This window comes from Amblyomma americanum, chromosome 1 (assembly GCF_052857255.1).
Source record: "Amblyomma americanum isolate KBUSLIRL-KWMA chromosome 1, ASM5285725v1, whole genome shotgun sequence".
Taxonomy (NCBI): domain Eukaryota; kingdom Metazoa; phylum Arthropoda; class Arachnida; order Ixodida; family Ixodidae; genus Amblyomma; species Amblyomma americanum.
In genome coordinates, this window is record NC_135497.1 from 530,873,977 (window position 1) to 530,897,979 (window position 24,003).

The window sequence follows — 24,003 nt, forward strand, 5'->3', positions numbered from 1 at the left end:
TACTCGGAGGTATTCGCCGCGTCCAACCTGGATTTGGGCTGCTGTGGCGTTATAAAGCACAGGATGGAAACCGGCACTTCATCGCCCGTTTACCAGCGTGCGTACAGGATTCCTTACTCCCAACGTGAGGAGATGGAGCGGCAGGTGCAGGACCTGATTGATCGCGGCATTGTCGAACACTCAAAGTCACCCTGGGGAGCACCAGCACTATTGGTGGAAAAGCCAGATGGCTCGTATCGATTGGTAGTGGACTACCGCAAACTAAATGCTGTAACTCGCATCGATCCATACCCCATCCCCAATATACAGGAGACGCTTTCTCAGCTGGGCTCTGCCAGGTACTTCACGGTAGTGGACATGGCGGCGGGATTCTGGCAGATAGCAATGGATCCGGCAGATGCCGAGAAAACGGCATTCAACACGCCCTCAGGGCACTATGAATGGAAAAGAATGCCGATGGGTCTCGCCAACAGCCCTGCTGTCTGGCAGAGAACCGCTGATGTTATCCTGGCAGGTCTTCTGGGGAGGCTGTGCTTCGTGTATATGGATGACATTATCATATACAGTGACAGTTTTGATAACCATTTGCGCGATATTGAGCAGGTTTTGGTGCGACTAAGAGCAGCGGGTCTCAAGCTGAAGCCCTCTAAGTGCCAATTCCTCAAAAACGAGGTGAAATACCTCGGGCACGTTGTTTCAGCTGACGGCGTGCGACCGGACCCTGAGAAACTAAGGTGTGTCTCGGATTTTCCATCCCCGACTAGCGTCCGCCAGGTCCGGCAGTTTCTCGGCCTGATCGGTTACTACCGAAGGCACATAGAGGAGTTCGCCAAGCTCGCTAAGCCGCTCACCGCCTTAACAGCCAAAAATGTCGCCTTTCGCTGGGACGAAAACGCGGAGAATGCTTTTGGGGCCCTGAAAAGGAAGCTAATGAGTGCACCGCTGTTGCGCCACCCGGATTTTAGTTTGCCCTTCGTTATGGCCACAGATGCGTCAAAGTTCGCAGTTGGTGCCGTGCTATCTCAGGTTATCGAGGGCAAAGAACATCCCGTTGCTTTTGCTAGCCGACAGCTGAGCCCCACAGAGCAAAAGTACGGAGCTACGAAAAGGGAGTGCCTCGCCGTTGTCTGGGCAGTAAAGCACTTCAGATGCTACCTTTACGGCCGCAAATTCAAGCTAGTAACAGACTGCCATCCTCTGAAATGGGTGATGAGTGTCAGGGACCCTAGCTCGCGACTCGCTAGATGGAATCTACACCTGCAGGAATACTGCTTTGAAGTTGAGCACAAGTCAGGAAAGACACATCTGAATGCTGATGCACTCAGCCGCACAGCTGCCGTGGCAGCTATAGATGAGTTTGTCCCCGTAGTCGACCCCGCCGAATTACGCACAGAGCAGTGCAAAGATCCTGACCTGAAGCGAATAATCGAAAGCTTAGAGGGCGCACCGTCTCACCCCGAACAGCTAGGTTATTTCATTCACAAAGACGGCACCCTGTGTCGGCGCACGAGGCCAACCAGGAAAGGGAGACCAGAGAAAACCGCTTGGGAGAGAGTCGTCATACCTCGGTCGTGGACAGAAAGGGTTCTTCGCGCGTTTCACGATGCGCCATGCGCCGGTCATTTTGGCGTAGCGAAGACACGCAGGCGTGTGGAGCGTTTGTACTTTTGGAGTGGCATGCGACGGGATGTTAGAGACTACTGTGCGAAGTGTCATTCCTGTCTCGAAAGAAAAACACCCAAGGGACGAAGACCAGCTCCAATTGAGCCGTTCCCTGAGGTTTCGGCTCCCTTCGAGCGGACAGGTATGGACATAATGGGCCCATTGCCCACGACCACTTCCGGAAACAAGTACATTTTAGTATTTGTCGATCACCTTTCAAAATACGCGGAAGCGGTAGCACTCCCAGATCAGAAGGCAGACACGGTTGCAAGAGCATTTGTCGAACAGATCGTGCTCCGACATGGACCCCCGAGGCAACTCTTGACAGATCGGGGAACGAACTTCGTGTCGCAGCTAATGAGGAGAGTTTGCGAGCTGCTTAAGATCGCTAAGAAGCAGACAACACCGTACCATCCGGCTTGCAACGGCGCGGTGGAGCGACTGAACCAAACAGTGGCCGGGTTCCTGTCGCATTTTGTTTCGCGCGACCAGCGGGACTGGGACTTGTGGCTCCCGTATGCAATGTTTGCCTACAATTCCGCAGCACACGAGAGCACGGGCGAATCGCCATTCTTTCTTCTCTACGGCCGAGACCCGGACCAGCCTAGTGAAGTGCCAGAGGGCCCCCGTCGTGTCCCATACGCTTCACTGGACGACTATAAGGTGGAGCTAGAATCGCGCTTGCAAGTGGCGAGGGACATCGCAAAGGAGTCCTTAAAGAAAGCGGCGAAGCGCAGGAAGGAGGTGCACGATCGCAGTGCTAGAGACGCGTCGTTTGATGTGGGGGACAGCGTGTACATTGAAAACTGCCAAAGGCAGATTGGGCTAGCTCGTAAGTTCCAGACGAAGTGGAGAGGACCGTGCGAGGTTGTCGAGAAGCTTTCTCCGGTAAACTTCAGAGTCCGAGACGTGAACCGGCGTTTGATAAGGATACACGCAAATCGCCTCAAGTCGGCACCGGTTCAGTATTCACGAAATGAGGAAAGGGAAAGCGCGGATTTTGATGGGGACAGAAGTGAAGCGGAGCGCGCAGAGAGTTCGCAAGAAACGCCCTCTCCTTCATTTGTTCGGCAGGCGCCCGAGGTGACGGCCGGAATGCCACCGGATTTACTTCATGCATTGCTAGAAGAAGAAGCGCGCGAGGTTGCCGCGCAGATAACGCCAGGAGAGGCTCCTGCCACGAGCCCTCGCGAGTCCCAAAGCAGACAAAGGGGCACAGACTTACTTAGTATGACTCATGAAGGCCGATATCCGCTGCGAAATCGGAAAGCTAAGTCGGACTAATGGCGTAAACAGAGCGGAGTTGTGAACTGGTTAGAATTGTGTAATGCCACAGCTCATAACATTGCTATATGCGTATGTGTTAAGTTATCGGAGTTAATAGTTAAACCTTTCTGTCATTAAGTAACACCTTCACAGGAGAGCATGCGGAGCGCATGCAGAACCTGCCCTACTTCCTTTCGTTATCTATATTTTTGTCTGTGCCCTGATCGTGCTAGAAGTGGGAGCTCCTTTGTAACTGTGGTAAATTTATTTTGTCCAGTTTGGACTAGAAAGGAGAGGCTTGGGTGCTGAGTTTCATGTTTATCTGTAAAAGATCAGTGCTGCCCCTGGAGACGCCAGTTATGACAGCGGAGGCATTGGTGTTGTGCAGTGGTGTTGAGTGCAGCGAAAAGTGTTTTGTCGGACGCACTGTGCGAGGCGATTCAGAAAGACAAGGGGAGCTGCAGGGACTCAAATGTTCGGAGAACATTCTTCTGGAGGGTGAGCGAGTGTGACATTCCTTGTGTGCTGCGAGGTTCCGCGTTCCACGGCGCGGCGTAGACGGAGACCCAGATGACAGCGGCATCATCAATTACCCAGCCATGCTCTTTGAGTGACGACCAGAACAACCGGACCCGCCGCCGCCGCCGCGGGGAAACAGGCTTTATCCTCCCCAATTTCCGGGCACATTCCAGGACAAGGGAGCTGTCAGCGGGCCAGAGCGCGCCGTACCACAGCCGACACTATGCGCTACCGCGAAGACAACATTCTTTCCCTCCTTCCCCTTTCGACGTGGGCTATCGCCGGGAAGGCACCCACAGCTTCCCGCCGTGCCTCGTGAACAAAAGCGCATTCCCAGAAGGGCCGTGACGGACACCTGTCATGGCGGACAGGCAGTACTCGCCAAGAATGTGGAAAGACAGGCGCTAGTGAATTAGCTCCGAAGAGAGAGCCTGTATATACTCTCACTTGAGAGAGAGTGGTGGCGTTTTTGTTGTTTATTTAGTTTGTATTGTTAACAGACTCTGGGTTCGAGGCTAAGCCCAACCCAAGGGGTGGTCCCCATCTCGCATGTTATTTTGGATTGGAGAATTGATGCTTTGGGCGGGCCACTGGAAATGACCGCCCTTAGTCCTTTGTTAATCAAGTGCTTAAAAGCACATGTAAACGGATGCAGTCCAGTCGGAGCTGGGGCTCCATGCTTAGCATGTAATGTGATGCTACTTAGGCGCTAACCTGCCCGGTCGATGAGTAAAGTAGTGCAAAGTTTGTTCTTTTGTAAATTCAGTTCTGCTTTTTCCAGTTTAACTCTCTGTATATGTATGTTGTAAAATTATGCTCTGCTGTCATCATCTACAAGCTCGCCTCCTGTTCATCTTCCAAGCCGAACGACACTAGAGGAAGGGTTTGTGAACCATCCTCGAAGAAACGGACGACTATTGAAATTCTACTGCAAGCACGCTCAGGACGACATCGTTCGCCAAGAGGGCCTTCAGCGCCGAAGCCCGTCGGCGTGCAGCTTCTGCCAGCAACCGCTCGAGCCCAACTCCGGAGCCACTCCATCGCCCCCATGAAGTCGTCGGCACGTAAGCTCGGACGCCCCAGCCTCTGATGTATAATCTTAATCATGTGTAATTATTGAATATACCTGTTTGTTTAAACTGAGCCATACGGTCTCTCTTTGCCTCTCCGTCCCGTGTGGACCTGCGCATTATGGGGGTCATCACAGTGCTTTCCACTGTAAGGTGAAGCCCTTTACGGAAACGTATCAAGTGTTCAGCAGTTTCCTCCTCCTCTCTGCACGCAGCGCACAACGTGTCTATCTCGTGGTACCAGACTCTATATGTCTTAGTCCGCAAAACTTCCGTCCTGGCCTCAAGAAACATAGAGATTCCTGTACACTTATCCTAGATAATTTATTTGGCAATTTCCTGCTTAAAGATCCTGTATGTTCCCAGTGCCGATTTCTTCAGCATCCCTGTTACCACAGAGCTCTCTCGGTTTCTTTAACCTTATTCTTAAGCAATAATTGCTGATTTTCCTCCGTACTGCTGCCCAGATATTTTTTGTCAATTTTCTATTTCGCTATCTAAATTTCGTGTCAACATTCGTTATGTACAGGTATCTGAAGGCGTTCCTAACCCACTGCTTTTCCCCAATTTTTCTCAATCGCTCATCAAATGCTATCTAACTGCTAGCTTCTCTGCTCTCGAAGGAAGCCCATCCCACATCACCCTGTACCCCCTGATTTGCTGTATTGCCATGCGCAGCCAAAGCTAGCCTCCCTGCCTCGCGTTGTTTGATTTCTGACCTGGCTTGATCATCTGGTCTCATGCACAGGACCGCATTGCCGAAAGTCAGGCTAGGAACCATCAACCCTTTCGAGATCGCCCTTACCATTTCACACCTATTGTAAATCTACCGTGCCCTATTTTTCATGGCAGCTGCATTCCTACTAGCATCATTCAGCACGTATTTTTCATGATCTTTCAGATGCGCGCTTTTGGTATAGCATTGCCATCTGGTGTAACTATGAAGAAGCCTTTGCTTCTACAGCTAAAAACCAGAGCGCAGCAATCAACCAGTCTCGCACAACAGCAGCCAACGTTTTGGACTCCGAGGAGCAACGTGCACTATGCTACACGAGGTGAGATATTTTGTTTCTTATCAACAACTAGCCGCTATTTAACGCTTAATCGTATGTGAAGCGCATCAATTATGAGACAGGAAACATTTGTGCGCAATTCAATCGGCAAAATTTTACAGCGTCATGGCGCAAGGCGTGAAAACGATTATGTTGCTCAGGAGCAACATCGGGCACTTGTGGGTGGCATGTAATAATGAGCAAGCTTAGGGCGCCGAGCTCTCGCATCTGACAAACTGCTCACATAGTGCAGAATTTCATTCTATTTGTCTTTTTGTACTTGCATGAAGTGTGAGAAAACAACGCATTTATATTCAGATGGAGCAGTCGAGACCACGGAGGGCCCTCGCAGACCAGGAGATCCAGCTAATAAGTTTTTAGCGTGATGGGGAAGTGTTGGATAAAGACGTTGACAGCGACCCCGACCATCCAGACTATGAACCAAGTAAACAAGATTCTTTTCTTCATAATTGCCCTTTGAAATTTGTCGCTAACCCTTCTAATGAGAATGTACCAGAACGCGTGAATGAAGCGCCAAGCGCGTCCCCTGCAGTTCTGTCAAGCAGCTCTCAGAAACCAAAGGGCGCTAAGAAACCAAAAAAAAAGAGAAGCCAACGCGGAATTGGCAACGCGAATGCTTGCCACTCGTGGATATTTCATGAAAAGTGAGCTGCCACCCCCACCTCCAGATGTGCTCACTCCTTACGAGTACTTTTCTGCATCCTCTTACGCCGGAATAGTGGATAATTTGCGCTTCCAGACGAATCTGTTCTCTACGTAAAGAGATGGTACTTCCATTGACATCACACCTGAGGAGATGCGGTAGTATTTATCAATCCTTGTGACATCGGGAACAATACGCATGCCCCACTTCCGTACGCATTGGCAGAACGGAATACGTTTTGCTACGGTGGCTGTCTTGATGTCAAGAAATTGGCTCGAGGCCATCCACCAATGTCTGCACATGAACGACAACTTTGAAACGAAGCCGAGGGATGCAGAGGGACGGCTACGACCGTCTTTACAACGTGCGTCCCATTGTAGACCTCTTAAAACAAAATAAGAAAAAAGTGGAACAGGATGAGCGCCAAAGCATTGATGAATAAATTGTCCCGTTCAAAGGGAGATCACTTTGAACAATGCATGAAATCAAAACCCCGTAAATGGGGATAAAAAGTCCACACGCGCGCAAGTTCCTCTGGAATAATTCACGACTTACGAATTTAGGAAGGCAAACCCACAACAAATGAACATGGATTTGGCATATCTAGAGATGTCGTAATTGACATAGTGCAGGACCGAGAACCGCATATCAAGTACAAACTATATTTCGATAATTGGTTCAGCAGACTGCGGCTTGTGTCTGGAGTAATTCACAGCGTTGCAACAATGCGATCTGACCGGATAGAGAAGTGCCATCTTGCCGCCGAAGCAAGGCTGAAGAGCCAAGGCAGATGATCTGTTGATTTCCGGACAGACGCTAAATCAGAGACTGAAGTCGCAAAATGATATGACAACAGTTCTGTTGTCCTCGCGTTGAGCTACGCAAGAGTCCAGGTGACCGACACATGCAAACGATGTAGAACCAAGGAGAAACGCACCATTGACGTTTCTCGCCCTTTTGCAGTCAAAGAATCCAACGCCTTCATGAGTGGTGTGGACCCTGCGGACATGCATATCGAATTTTACCACACCGACCATAAATAAAAATGGTACTTGCGGATGATTTTTTTTTGGTTTATCGACATCCTCTTTGTGAATGAATGACTTCTGTAGCAGAGGGACTGCATGCAATTGGGCATCAAAAGGAAACTGACTCTGCCTCTTGTCACCTTCCGCAGACACATAGGGCAAGCCCTGGCTCAAGTAAATACAAAGTCGCTTAAAACAAATTCTAGCACGGCAGTAGGAACTCAACATGCGTCTGCGAAGAAAATCACGCGACCTTTGGTACTGCGACCAGTAACGGATGTCCGCTACGACGGCACTCACCACTGGCCTCAGTACCGCAAAATGAAGAACAGGTGCAAGTTTTGCAAGACAGGCTACACCTAACTCTTCTGTAAGAAATGCAAGATGCATTTGTGTCTACTACCGGTAAGGAATCGCTTCGATTTCTTCCACTCCAAGGAGCACCTGAAATGCCCGATGTTGCCCAGTAGCAAGAATTCATTACGTAGTAATGAATAAAGCAATCTTTTTGCTTTCACCTATTTCGAGCTGTTGGGTGCTATTTTAAATTGTATTAGAATAACCACCTGCCGGAATTGCAAATTGCAGGATTGGGCATCTTTGTTTCTTCGTCCTCGTGTCCGCCATACTTATCAGTTAATTTCCTAGTTTTTTCCCGAAGTTTCGAGTCAACGCTCTTTCTGTATAAGTGTTTAAGTACCTTAGCTGCCCACCTGTTATCGTCCAATTACCAAGCCATTAACAAGGACGCCCTCTTATGGCTTCGTATGAAACTGCGCTCCTCGTAGGTGTCGCCATTGCTGGCAAGCTCACTGACCATTAGTAGACATTTAGAATAGGGTGACCCTACCAGTGAGGTGCATAGGGGAATAGCCGGGGGCCATTGCACGGCCGACTGGAGACGGGCGGACAAGGCAGAACGAAACCAAGGGACGGTCGTTTTCGCACCTGCGCCTGCAAGCTTGCGGCGTTTTTCTTAACCCACAGGCGCCGTTTTTTTTTTTTGCGTCTGTCTTGGTCTTCAACGCGGAACTCGCGCGGTTTCTCACGGCGGCAAGGTGAGAAATGTTTTTTGCACAATTAATCTGCATTTCTTCATCTTCCCGATATACCGCGCAAGGATTCTTCCTTATGTCACCTATAACTGTTGATGCACCTGTCATTGATAAACAAATAGTCTTAAAAGTGTGATTCTCCTGGATGTCATACAGTTAGCCACAACTTCTTAACTTAAGGAGTACTTGCGCTTCTAGTTCAGTTGTTATAAGAAAACTTTTCAGCAATCTCTCGGCTCAAAAAGCCTTCTTATGAATTGAAAAATCGGGAAAGCGTTTACTCTTTACAAGTCTGGCGGTAAGCACTTGCCTCAAAATTTTCGTCCCACTTCACTGACTAGCACATGCTGCAAAATAGTAGAACATATAACTTTTAACAACATCGTTGCCTTTCTTGATGACAATTGCTTTTCTACACCTGTCAACGTGGTTTTTGTCAAAGATACTCGTGTGACACAGTTATTCACATTCACTGATAAGATACACCGCATACTGCATTTTTTATACTTTCCGAAAGGCTTTGTAAAGTGTATTATAAATTGTTAGTTTATAAGTTAAGTCATCCTAATCTCGATTCTAACGTCTTCAGATGGATTGAATCCTTCTTATATAACCGCTGGCACTTTTTATTTGCTAATGGATCTACCTCACCGCTTACTAACGTGATTTTTGGTGTACCACAAGGATCCGTTCGTGGACCGCTTTTATTTTTAATTTATGTTTATAATTATAATTTATAAAGCGTAAGATGCCATCAATGAAAACTTCTTTCCATGAAGAAAGTTTCAACCAAACAAGGTAAAAAAGAAGGTCTAAAAGAGCGTGATAGGCTCGGCCTGGACAAGCTTGCGGCTGCTGTGAGCAACACCTCGGCCTTAACCCTGCTATATTTCTTCTCGGTAAAAAAACCACAAGAATGAATGCCCGTTTCGGGTCATTGTCAGCGAAAAGGGCACATGGCAACTTGCCCTCCGCTCCTATCTTTAAAAGTGTCTCTCCAAGCTAAAAATCGAGCACCCTTTCCTAGTGCGTAGCCCAGCAGCTGTGTCCGATTTTTTTAAGGAGCACCGGCTAAAATATGTGTCAACGCCTTGTCCGTCGACATTAAGGGCATGTACTATTCCCTTCCTTAGAACGCCTTCCACAGTGCTGTGGTTCGAACGACTGACGAGTAAGGCATCACGAAATTTCAAAATCAATGTGGCATCGACCTGGATAGCCTTCTCGAACTCCCGGACCTGTACCGGCGCTCTACGGCCGTTTCCTTCAACAACAGACATTTCATTCACGAGGAGGGCGTTTGCATATGCTCACGGCTGGCTCCTTTCTTCTGCGACTGCCTACTAGCGTGCTTGGACCAAAGACTGCAAGAGTCCTTACCCGGGTCTTCAGTGGTACGTAGTTTTCGTTACATCAGCGATTTTCTGGTGATTTCTAATAATAACTACATCAATGCAAATCAAGCCAACGATATTTTTCCCTGTTCATGTCAGGTCTGCAATCGTTCCAACTAACGATGGAAGTTCGTGGATCTAAAGATACTAACGAGCAACGAAGAGCTGTGCGGGCATTACGCACCTCGAACGCATAAGTGGTTTTTACCCTACTCATCCTGGCACTCCAAACTAGTTATACGAATCATCGTGACAGCCGCCTTGAAAAATGCCATATCTAGATGATGCTGCCATGGGATGCAAGCTAGCTTCAGCAGCCAGATAATGAGGCTGGGAATGTCGGTTTTCTGAAACACATCATGGGCGCAGTGGCAGAAAAGATGCTTGCCGACTTCAAACACCAAAACAAAAAGTGCCTCCAGCAAAGATGTGTTGAGCCGTATTTTTCAGGTAATACCTTATGTACAAAAGGTATCGCACAATTTGAAAAGAAGAGCCAGCAAAACCGGTGTGCTATTTGTCTTCTCTGCTTCTAACTGCAGCGTCTTTGCAAGAGAGTCAACTGTGAAAGACCGCCACCACCTGCCGAATGTAGGAAGAACAATGAGATCCCTTATGTGCCATGCCGAAAAAAATGTAGTGTACAAAATTGAGCTATCCTGTAGACTATGCTACATCGGACAAACAGATAGATGCGTGAATGACCGCTTAAGAGAACACGAACGCTCTTTGGAACTCCCCCCCCCCCCTTACAAATACTAACCTTGATTTACACTGGCTTGAGTGAAAATGCGCCCCGGCTTTCAGCAGGAGAACCATTTTGTACAAGCATAGAGGCACGCGGGAAATAGTCGACGCGTTCCTGATTCATCAAGAGCAAGACAAGTGCTTGAGCAAACCATCTCTTGCGCTCACTCAAAAAGAAATTATCGCAGCGGCTGAGTGACCAGTGCTGGTTTATCTCTTTATTTCTTTCCTTTTGTTGACGTGATCAATCAGCGATGCAATGCCACGTGTTGATTGTTCTTAGGTTCTCCTATTTATTGCGCCATCATAGCAATAAAATTATCATTCATAAGTCAGCGCCTGTGTTTTTCCGCTCCTTTAGTCCTGCCTTTTTTGCACTGTACCTTCTCCTGCGAAATGTATACCGACTACTCCAGAAAGATAATATTTGCAGATAATATTGCAAAAGTGCCCTTTTGCAATATTCTTTAGCGGTAGTAAGGGAATTCCAGGTGGTTATGTATTCAACGCAATATCTTGCGCATTACTACAAAGAACGTTGAAAGGTTGGTGTGCGTACTCATTTAATGGGCAGTGTGTGTCGGTTTAACTTAAAAGCAGTTGTCGCCGGTTTGCAGTTGTCACTTTGTTTCGCATTCCACAAGAGAAGACTGCTCACACTGCTTCTCGGGAAATACAAGCGGATCATCTGCGACGAATTTTGTGTGATATACTGATACCCACTGACGGTTATGCTTTCACAATATAATTTATGTTCTTTAACTTATTTACATCAGTGTCAGGACACTTCCAGCTGCCGTACTTGTTGCATAGGAGTGAGCCGTAGTTAACTGATAGATGCAAGGTGCTACATGCAAGATTGTTAAAGAAGTATAGACACCTAATTTTGGTGACATGTTTTCTTCCGTACAATGATGCGGAAGACAGTACTACGCATAAATCCCCATGTGATATTCACCGATGACCGGTAAAAACATTTACATTCGAATTTTTCTGTCATGGTGTTACAGTTTCGGCTTCAGGAGCCGAACGATGTCTGTGACATCAAAGATTGGTTATATCGCGCGTGAGGCATGAAAAACTGCAGTAAAATCGCTGCTTTATCGTATTAATTCACTTCAATGATGAAGTCAGACATTCTGAAGAGCTGGAATGATAACGATTGTATAAGCACTGAATATATCGCAGTTTTTTATGCCTGACGTGACCTATAACCACACTTTGACGCAGTCATCGTTCGGCTGTTCAAACCGAGACAGCACGAGAAAGAAATTTAATTATAAATTTTTATCGGTCACGGGAGAACACCACGTGGTAATCCATATATAACTAGAACAGAAAACTGGGCGAGTTGGAATGGAATTATCTTTAAGCAGCGCGAAACACAGGACGCAGAGGAAAAAACACGAGGCGACACGAGCACTTAACAAAAGCGCTGGTGTCGTCTCCTTTGTCTTCTACGTCCTGTGTTTCGCGCTGCATAAAGATGAATCCATATAAAATAGTGCCTTACGCATCGTTACAAAGAAGAAAACACGCACCCGAATGTTAGGTGCCTATACTCTTTTGATAAAATAATGCACTAAGTCTCTCTTCTTGTCAATAGAAGCGCAGTTTGGTTTTGTTTATGGGGGTTTAATGTCCCAAAGCGACTCAGGCTTGCGATACGCCGTAGTGAAGGGCTCCGGAGATTTCGGTCACATGGGGTTCTTTAACGTGCAATGACATCGCACAGTACATGGGCCTCTTGAATTTCGCCTTTATCGAAATTTGACCGCCGCGGCCGGGATTGAACCCACGTCTTTTGGGCCAGCAGCCGAGCGCCGTAACCACTCTGCCACCGCAGCGGCTGAAGCGCAGTTTGTAGAGTTCTCTATAAGTACTAGAAGGACTAGGGGTTGTAATTTTCCTCTGTGACTCACGTTCTTTCAATGCGGCATATTTTGCTGCACGCTTTTTTAGGAAGCACGGGTCAAAGATCGCAAATTTGTGGCTAGAAAAGAAAAACGAATCATCGGATTTTCCCAATCTTTCGCTCGTGTAGAAGTATTGCGAGATATAATTAGTGATCCGGACAAGGTCAAGCGATGTTGCTGGATTTATGTTCAGTATGTCTTGTTCACACTTGGGGATCAAAATGAAGCAATCAAATTTTAGTACTTCTTACGCTTATTGGAACTCTGGTTCAACAGTCGCCACTCACTGAGAAGGATGAGCGTACAAAGTGACTTTCCAAGTCTCAACATGATTTTCCTGGATCAGAGGTAAGAAGACGGCGGTGTATAAAGTGCTCGCAAGTCAAGGCAGAATACTGAAAACAGGAACACGAAAACATGGTTAGTTTGCAGCTCAGTCATCGACGTACTGGGCGAAATTAAGCGAAAGAGAACGCAAGCAAGATGTTCCACGTAACGTCAAGCCAAGGTGAAAAAGGCAAGAAGAAAAACTTTCGTTAATCTAGCTTAAACACTTTCTGTGCGTTATCAAGAGTATCTCCACGACAATAATAACCTAATTTATCCATAAAAAAATGACCTCATTAGGGGATGAGAAAATTCCAAAATTAGAGTATATCAAGCATCAAAGGAAAGCCCCAAAACATGCTTCCTGCAGAAGCATAATTATTTTCCACGCTTTTACAGGCTTAGACAGGAGAGCAGAAAAAAACGTTCCTCAAAGAAGAAAGCGAAACTCATATACTTGGAACCATTTTTGAGGGTACAACTAACATATTGTGATTCAGCAATGGTGAAGTGGTACTTTGAGAGTCAAACGAAGATAAGAATCTCGATAACTTGTAGCAATGATGACTAGGGCTTGTATTTGGTTAAGAGTTTTATGCGTGCAACTAGAATCAATTACGATACTGAGAGAGCCGATAATATGAGATGAAGGGCGGTACTCCAGGTGCAGCGTCTGTCTTTTCTTTATACAGCGAAAGCTTTACTAGCTTTTAACAGGCCATTAAATAGGAGCAATGAAGGGATTACAGAGGCAGCGGTGTAACGCGCTGTACGTAACGCGCTTTTTTAGTAGACACCACCGCCACGTAGCTCAAAGTCAAAGACCAAGGGAGCCAGTGCAACGTCTTTCTTTTCATCAAAACCAGCGGAGGGCTTAGGCTGCGAATAAAGCAACACTGAGAGCAAGGCTATTTGCTTCGTGCCAGCGGGCCCTGGTGTCCGTAAAGTGTGCCGGGAACGCGATTGAACCAAAGACCGCTAGCGGGAGAAGGAAGGACGATTATGCATGCGAGCTCATTGGCACCCAACCGAACCTGGGAAACGTCAAATGCGCTAGCCACTCCAGAATCCTCAGCCTGTAATGTCCATAAGCTTTACCTGAGCAATGGGCTGAGCCGGTGAGCTCAGCTCTAATAGTTATTCTTTTCAATGTCAGGACATCAAAAATTTAACCAAAAAAAGAAAACGCACACACACCCAAGACAGAATGTCTTGTGTGTGCGTTTTTATTTTCGCATAACGTTAGCATGCCTGAAGAACGTCACCAACAATCCCGACAACGTGTCCTACTCAAATATTTGTCAATGCGGTCCTTCTTTGCTCGCTGTGTATAGTGTAATCAAAATGAAGAAAATAATTTTCAATTCCGTACCTTCTGTATTACCTCTGCGCCGCTTCGATATAATGGGGAACTGAATCTGTTTGCTGGATATTCTTTCTGTAAATGATCCTTCACAGCTGGCAACTAAGAACAATGGGCAATAGCGTTCTTTTGTTCGTCATATGTTCTTTATGTTGAAAGAAAGAAAGGTGATCTGACGGCGGCGCGTGCGCGGCCAGTTTGTGTGAACTTAACATGCAGCGCGGCCGCAAGGAGCACCACCAGTACTGGGGGCCTTCCTCATCCCTCAGTTTCCTGGCCCTTCAATGGCGCGCCCGGCACGTGCATTGATTTCGAAGTATATATGACGCTCGCCTGCTTCAAACGACCCTGAGTGGTTGCGGGGACGTCGCCTTATATTTTTTCGTACATTCAGGGCGATAATTCGACTGGGAGCCGCATGAATAATCACCTCATTGATGGCTCTAGTAGCTACGTTGAAACGCATAACTGATTTTGACTATAAGTTCGAAGTTTAGGGGAAACACTGTTGCAATAATGGCATTTTTTGAAAACACTAAGTTGCGTACTTTGTAACATGGATTCATTGCACCAGCTAGCTGTAACGTGAAACGTGTTACAGCACGAGTTGAAGAGTGTATTAACTGATTTCTCAATTGAATGAGAGGAAAATCCGTAGTCGCTGTTTCATATTTTTTATCTTAAGAAAAGAAATATCACACATTATAGCAGGTCGGTGCACTCTTTCAAGGAAACCAATGTCTTTCTACATGAATGCTTAAAATACAACTTCAGATATAGGAAAGATACAAGCGAAATACAGAAACACAATCAGCATCGCACATGTTCGGTTTCTTCGCACACACACGTATAGACTGGGGCAAGCTTTGGTCCTATCAGCTACCAGCGAGCTCACGCTCTCTGAGCTCTTTTGCCAAAACTGCTCCGCAGCTGAGCAGTTTTGAATTACCGTGCGCTGCTGGAAATTTGAAGTCTCGTAAACTCCGCGGGAGATGGGCCCTCCTTCAATAACTCCAAGGTTGGCTTCTTCGACCTAGGCTATCTTTCGCTCTTCATTCTTTTTTATTTCCGACTCTATTTGAGACAATTGCATAAAAAGTGACTTTAAAAAACACAGACACAAGACAAGTTACACGACGAGCAAAACACGGTTGTCAGTGTGCCTTTCTTGTGTATGTTTTTTTTAAATGTGTTGCCAAGGGTAAAGGGAAATTTAATTACAGAAACAGTGCGAATCTTCTTCTGAAATACTTCTCAGAGGAAAAAAAGGATCAAAGAGGGGCGACGAGTTATCCTCAGAACACATGTATTCGCATTCCTCCACATAAGCAGACGTAAGTGCCCTCCAAATTTTTGGCAGATGGCTACACATCATATCTCGACCAAAATACATCAAGGCAAATACAGTATATAGTTACGTTTCCTTGGATACAGATTTATTGTTCCTGTGGAAGGTCAAGTAAAAAACTTCATAGAGCTCTATTATTACTTAACCAGTTTCATAACAAAAAAAATGTTTCTCCGGAACGTCATTCATGACAATTCAACATAAAGCACAATTCACACACATAATGCAAAGCAATAAACGTAATGTATGATGAGAATGTAGTACAAAACAAAAGACTTACACCAAGAGTTGGTTAAGGGGATTAACTCTTATACCTTTTACTCTGATATAGTGTTTTTACTTGCTTCTTGAATTGTGATGATGATTATGATTATGAATTTTTATGGCGCAAGGGCATCTATACCAAAGAGCGCCAAAGACATCTATACCAAAGACACAAGGCATTTTCGATTTCTCAAGGTGCGGTCAAAGACCCATTTCCCAAGCATTTATCCCCATTGCATCACCCTTGTATCACCGGTGGGTACCCGGCGCCACTGGGGATCAAACCCCACACCTCCCGCATGCGAGGCGGATTCTCAGCCACTCGGGCACTGCTCCGGTGGGCTTCTTTAATTATGTTGGAGAGATAATATCGTTTCGTAAGCTTGATATGTCAGGGTACTCATTGCGGATTATTGGTATTAGTAACGACCTCTGCAATTAATAATTTGCGCGTGATGTGGTCTTAGCTATCAAGCCCTGTCGTAGTTAATGTGGGGACTGTTTGAGTTGATAGTTTTCCTGAAACTCTGTTGTGTTTGTTTCGTACTGACGCACTGCATCCAGAGGTAGTTTTTGCTTAACAATTGGTTTATCTCAAGTGTGCTATAGCTGGTAAAATACAAAGCTGTGCTTTCAGTGTAAGGCACGCTTCTAATTGCTCGTTTAGTTCGCTTTCGCAACGATAAAAGAAAATTAAGGTTTGTCTCGGCTGCGGCCGACCACTACGGAGAGCAGGAGACACAGATTATACGTTTAGCAACAGACGGGAGGTGTGAACTATGTTTATTTAACACACCAATCGCTCTAGACACGTCGGTTCTTAACGGCATTGACATAGGGTGACCATGATAATTTCTCTTTGAACACGACACCTAAAAATCGAGTTGTAGCTGAGTGCTGGATAGTTACGCCTTGAAATTTCAAGGCAAGGCAGGTAGATTGGTTCATTATTTTGTTTTTTCCTTTATGTATTCAATTCAATTTTATTGGCTTTCAGCCACGTTTTCAGACCTTCTAGGCATTTATATGCTTCTGGCTATATTTAACGAGTATTACTGCTGAGAAAAATACATTTGTATCATAAGAGTACGGCACCATTTTTTACGTCCTTGAACATTAAAAATTTCATTTATGTATAGGTAGTCGTTCCAGAGCAGAACGCTATCTCTTTGCCTCTGAAGTTTTCCCGTTTTTTCGCACAATCATGGAGGCACCGCTCCCTCTTCGTGACGGCGATGGAAGTGGAGGACGTGAGGCCTACTCTGGAACCCGGTGGGTCGGCGGCAGCCGCCCAGAGGAAGCCATTCTACCAATCGAGCGAGGCAAGAATCCAGCACACCGTGCTTTACTTAGCTACAAGCGAGGACTCCTCGGCGCCCTACAAGTTCGTCCCAGTGGTGGGCAAGAAAGCCAAGAGGAAACTGCGTAAAAGTGAGGACTCATCCTCATCCACTACATCTACCATCATCACGAAGCGTGGTGCATCGGCTCATACAATCTTGTTTGTGCCTGAAACGCCCACCGACAACCTCTAACCTAATGGACAAGCAACGTCGGTAATTCTCGAGGCTCGCGTTCCTGGAGTGATCACGGACGTCAGGATCAACAGCCGAAGACACCTCCTTGCCATTGATGTAAGGGAGCGGAGTGCCTTTGAATGTCTAGCCACCATCAAGAAAATCGAAGGCAACCCCGTCCGCTCTCTTGTTCTAGAAAGAAATCGCACAACCGCTGTCATCATTTACGAGGTCGACGCGACCATCTCTGACTCCGACCGGCCGATACTCTTTAAACCAGCGACGAACAGCATCGAAATAGCCAAGGTTCAGCGCCTCGGCGAGTCAAAGTGCGTGGAGCTCAATTTTAAGGCCGACTGTATCCCATCGCATGTGATGGTTGGCCACTTTCGACATACAGTTTGCCCATTCGTCCCGAAGCCGCTTCACTGTCAGAAGTTCATGAAATTTGGGCATGCCAGTGTTGTTTCTAATACGACCTTAGCGTGCCCGCGCTGCTCTGAACCACATAGCGGTGACATTTGCCGCGATACTCTCCTGAAGTGCGCCAACTGCCGTGGCCCTCATGGCGCTTCTTCGAAAGTCCGACCCTGCATGAAGAATGAACGGGCGGTGTTGAAGCAACTGGTGCGAGACCATACAACGCACAGAGAGGCCGCAGCTACGGTCCGTAGCCTTCATTCCCGTCTCCGACGATCTACTAGACAAGCTGTTGATAGCGGCAGGGAAGCCCCATCGCTCCTGCTACTTGTCCTCTCCCTCCACGGAGTAACGTAATTCCGGTGACTGGCGAAGCAGGAACGAGTGCTTCAGAGGTGACATGGCCACCACTGCCGCAGCCACGCTCGACCTCGGTGTCTGAGCAGGCGCCACGCACCCACTGTCCAAGGCCTAGAGCTGAGCGAGCTCAAGGCCCAGATCCAACCCTAGGTGAGGGGGCGCAGATGATCGCCATCTTGAGGTCCTTTATGGATGCCATGCGTGTGATGCTGTCTAGCCTTCACTCATCAGCAGCGCGGAATTTATTTCACGTACTGAACGAGCTAAATGCAGTCATTGCAGCTTTTCAGTAGCAGACACAGTGGCTCTCCTAGCATTATCATTTGAAAGCCAAGTCAGAGAAGCATTCATTTTCCAGTGGAATGCTCGTGGACTCAATTCAAGCATTTTGGACGTTAGCGAATACGTCTATAAATAGAGATTCTGAATCTTTAAGATTTGTGAGCCCAATTTGAAAAGCCCATCCAAATATCTGGCTATGAAGCGTTTGCATCCTCCACGCACAGGGGAAATAGCAAGGCCATCAAATACATTCGAAGGGAGCTTACTTATGTGCACCATACGGTTCCCCTTCAACCATAACCTGTACGTCTGACAGTGAAAAGGCGCATCCTGACGTTTACGCTTTGGCCGCGTAATAATCTCCAACACGGTTCGACGCCGACAGACTGAGTGACTTGCTGGCTGTAACGCCTGGTCCTTGGATCTACACTGGTGCCTTTAATGCGCATCACATCATGCGGGGAGGCATCGGGATGAATTCGAACGGAATCAGTCTTGACTGTTGCGCCTCTGACCACTATCTACAATGCCTTAACGACGGTTCTGCAGCGTACATTCGCGGACTGTCTTACATCAGTTTCTGGACTGGGCGTTTCTGTCTCGGTGCCTTGCGAGACGCGTTCGGTGGTTTGCCGATGTAGAAACGCATGAAAGTGACCACATCCCCACATATATTATCTATTATCGTTTCTGGTCTCGCTGCATGCAGGCCTGCCAAACGATTGCAACGCATAGGCTGGTCTATGTTTAAAACCCATATGGAATATAATGTCTTCTCTGCAGGCATTAAAATAATAGCTGTTTTATGCGGAAAAGGAATGGCGCAGTATCTGTCTCATATATCGGCGGACACCTGAACCGCGCCGTAAGGGAAGGAATAAAGGAGGGAGTAAAAGAAGAACGGTAGAAAGAGGTGCCATAGTGGAGAGCAAAACACTAAAGCGCCCGTTTGTGTTCGATGTCAGTGCACGTTAAAGATTCACAGGTGGTCGAAATTATTCCGGAGCCCTCCACTACGGCACCTCTTTCTTCCGTTCTTCTTTCGCGCCCTCCGTTATTCATTCCCTTACGGCGCAGTGCAGGTGTCCGCCAATATATGAGACTGATACTGCGCCTTTTCTTTTCCCCCGAAATTCAATTATTATTATTATTATTATTATTAATATTATTAATATTATTATTATAATAATATTTTGCCTGCAGAGAAAACATTACAACAGACATTGAATAGCGCATCAAGGAGGCTATGGAAAACGTGGGATCATTCTTCACTTCAATGCCGAAGTTCCAATACTTCCATGTAAAGCTGCTGCGCCTCCGGTCATTTCGACGAAGAGCAGAGAATAGATACAGGCGCACAAAGTTGCTGCTCAACTTAAGGAATGGAAGGCGCGTGCAAAAGAAAATCCAGCGTAGAATTCACATCTTGCAGGCTGACCGTTGGAAGGCATTCTCCGAATCGCTGGATCCTCGAAAGCCCTCTCACGCATTTGGAGTGTGGTAAGCGGTCCACGAACGTCTCATCAACAGCTGCAACCATTCAAGAGTTGAGTTGAGTTGAGTTGAGGTGTTGAATGCTACAGGTGGGGTTAGCCTTGCTTTATCTGCCGGCAATTGCTCCACCGCAGCGTCCCTTCGATATTAACAATGCCACATCAACCCCGCTAAGCGCACAGTCTCTTATAATAGCACACATTCTCTCCCGCAGTTACCATCTATGCACACAATCAATCCACACAGTTCACATCACAAGTCCACTCCAGAAGTCACTATCTATGCACATATTCAGTCACAGTAGAACATAGGCCATTGTAGTGCCACACTCCATACACACATTCACTCACAGTATAAAGTAGTCCACTCCGGAAGACACCATCTACGCACACATTCAATCACAGTAGGCCATAGTTCGTTTCTGCTGTCACCATTTAAAAACAAGATCCGTGTCTGCAGAAATGTTAAAAGGAGGCGTGCAGCCTCCCTTCTGCATGTCTGGTTTCCACTCGGGGAGACAATGTCTGGCACTGTGCTGTGACGGGTCCCTGTCTTCTTGAAGGAAGCGTACATCACATGCCTTTCCGCGTTGTACTCTGGGCAGTACATAATATAATGTTCGATATCCCCGCACACACCACATGAAGAGCAGAGCGGAGACGTTGCTATGCCGGTCTTATGCACCCATGCAGGAGTGCGAGCAGAGGCCGTGTGAATTCGATGTAGAAGGGTCGCCTGAGATCTTCTCTGTCCCTTGGTCGCACATGGCTTGTGGGACGGACTCCACACGGTACTGAAGTGATCGAGCACCGTTTTCCTGCAGAGACTTTTCCAATCTTGAGGTACTTTTTTGATGGAATCCTTGAGAGAGCTTTATGAGCAAGACTGTCTGCCACCTCATTACCGTTGACTCCTATGTGAGAGGGCACCCACTGGAAATGTAGAGTAAAACCTCTGCTGTGCAGATTCTGCACCAAGCGCAGAGAGCTTAGAGACAAGGCGTCAGTAGGGAATCCGCGTTCTAACCTCTGAAGGGCAGATTTTGAGTCAGTTAGGATGACAACAGGAAGGTGACAATGACAACTTCCGTAAAGCCGCCTCAATAGCAACACTTTCAGCCGTTGTGGAGAATACGACAGCAGTACAGCGTACGGACCACTTACAGTCCAGAAAAGGAATGTAAAAAGCCGCTGCGCTAGTTTGTTTGACCTTGTCCACAGAACCATCCGTTAAAATTTGAAGATGGCAGGCATACTCTGTTTCCAAGTATTCCAGTACAAGCGAACGCGTTGCTGCCAAAGGAGAGCTGCGCTTTGCGCTCACATGGGGAATTGTGACCTTACAGTTGAGGGTCGGAAAAGACCAGGGGGGTTTCAACCGTTTCTTTGCCTTCGGACATTAATGACTAAAGAACTAAGAGTATTGAGTGCCAAGTAAGCCTTCGACTCATATCTCTTGCAGAGCCGCTGGAAAAGGGATTGCCCAGCTACCGTCTCTCCTAAGCGGTCAAGATGCATTAATAGTCTCTGAGAAGCGATCGGGCTAAGAGGTTTCGATAGGGACTCATGAAGTACTGCCTTATTCGCAGCCGCCTGGGGAACTCCAATGGCTCTTCTTAGGCCCTTTCTGTGGACAACTTCGAGGCGTTCAAGTTGTGATGCCTAGGGGGAAATTAAATGTAATTGATACATTATCCGGCTGACCACCAGCGCTTCATGAAGTTTGACCATTGAAGAGGGATGGTTTCCCCATTGCTCACGTGCAATTCTACAGATCACATTGAGACGAGAAGATATAGATGAAACAATCGCGTCTACAGCTTTTCGCCACCGTAGACGGGAGTCACTTCTGACACCCAGGAAACGCGCGTGGTTGAATTGACGGATGCAAGAGAGACCGAGGTCTATCTTCAGCCGCACTTGACGTTTTCCTACACCGGGAAACAGAATAAAGCCGGATTTGTCCACTGACAGAGACAACCCCACACCTTGAAGGTAAGCTTGTGCCGAAAGTAGAACCTGTCGAGCTATCAGGGCTAATCGCATGTGTTGGTAGCCAGTAATCCAAATACAGATGTCGTCAGCATAAAGCGACATACGCACTTGCCTGCAACTTTTTTTCAACGAATCGGGTAGGCCAGCCATTACGGCGTTAAAGAGCGTGGGGGAAAGAACACTTCCTTGAGGCACACCTTGTGATAGAACCTTTTCTGTGCTTAACGTACTCCCTAACCGTACACGAACCGCGCGATAACTTATAAACTTGTAAATGAATCTTAACATATGGCCCTGTATGCCCATGCCTTGCAAACTGTTTAGAATTGAGCTCTGAAGCACGCTGTGGTAAGCTTTCGCCACATCAAGAAAAATGGCTAAGGTGGAAAGGCCGAAAGCTCTCTGGTATTCAATGTGACTGATCAAGTCTAAGACGCTATCTTGCGCACTAAGACCTCGGCGGAATCCTATCAAACATGATGGCAGTGCCTTGCTGTCCTCAAGCCACCATGATAAGCGTTCATTTACCAGCTTCTCCATCAACTTAGCTACACAGAAGGTGAATGACACAGGGCGATACGAGGGAAGGTCTGTCATGTCTTTGCCAGGCTTCAGTACTGGAACTACATGTGCCACCTTCCATGACGGAGGAACATCGCCAGTCTCCCAAAATCGATTGATGAAGTTGAGGAGCTCCTTTCTGAGTTGCAAGGGCAGATTATTCAGCATTTGATTGGTAATGCCGTCGGGACCTGGTGAACACCGGCGCCGCAGGCCACTGAGCGCAGTCTGAAGCTCACGAAGCGTGAACGGGACGTCCATGATTGACCTGGAGGAAGCAGGTGGTGTATATATATATATTCCAGAATCAGCGCGTACGAGTGCGTCTGCAAATTTCTCTGCCAAGCACGCAATAGGTTTTTCCTTGCGTATTGCAAGAGCTTCAAAAGGCTTCGAAGGGCGAGATTCTCCAGCAAGGCTGCCAATAACTCGCCATATTCTCGTTATCGGTGAGAACACAGTCAAACTAGCACAAAATGAGGCCCACTGAGACCTGTACAGCTTGTTCGTGTGCCGTCTAATAGCAGAATTCAGCCTATTGAAGGTCGTCTTCAGTTGCCTGTCGTCCTTCTTCCGCACGATTTGGCGCTCCGCCTTTCTTCTCGCTGAGCAAAGGTTCCTGAGTTTTAAATCCGGGACCAGCAATAAAGGACATCCGACGGTGCAGAGCGCTCACAAAGAAGGGGCAGCCTCCGAAACTCGCTGGATGGTGGCCACCGCAACTGGCGCAAGCAAAATCTGCCCTGCAGGTTTTAAAGTCGTGGTCGCCTCCGCACCACTTACAGCATCGATCCTAGTTGCAAACTTTGGCCACGTGCCCAAACCGTTGGCATCTAAAACACGTGGAGGAGCTTCAGCGAAATCTGCGACTGCGTGTTTTGTGAATCCCACATCAATTTTTTCGGGGCGCTCTTAGTTGGGAGCGAATGTCAACACTATAGAGTTGGTAGGTTTCGCAGCCCATTCTTTTCCTGGAGACTCCGCACGACGCACAAGTCTTTCACGTGCAGCACACCTTGTGGTTTCAGATAATCAAGTAGGTCGCGTTCTAAATACCACTTTGGTACACCCTTAATAACACAGGTGTTCTTCATGTAGGAATGGGGCAACGGCACGTTAACTATGATGCCAAAAATCTGAAAGCACTGCAGGAGCTTGTCAACCTGGTCTTCCGTCGAGGCATCTAGCTGAAGAGCCCCGTGCATGGTGAACCGACTTCGAATCGGAGCTGATCCCAGCAGTGTTTGAATGGCCGCGAAACGCAAGATGGTATTCTTCTCTCTTAAATCAACCCCCTTTTCTGTGGGCTCAACCACTATCGGGATCCCTACCGTTCGTTGCTTGCGATGACTCACCAACTTGAAGCTCTCGTTGTCCACGTCAGCCATATCGGCCACTGACTCGTCACCGTGCACGATAGATGACTCAGCCCCACTAAGCGATGAGGTCTCGCTGGACGGGTGGTCGAGTCATTGTCTGGCCTCTCTACAACCTGGGAAGCCATGGCCGCCTTTTCCGAGCCAGCCTACCTTTGAATGGCGTGGTCCCTTTAGGCTTGCCGGCGCCGGAGAAGCCGTACTCTTCCCGCAGGGATAGTACCGCCTTGAAGATGCTGCCGTCCTCGAATATTCAAATAAAACTAGGTAAATTAGGAAAAATTAGCTAAATAAACAGAGCTGAGGCGACAGGCGATCGAACAA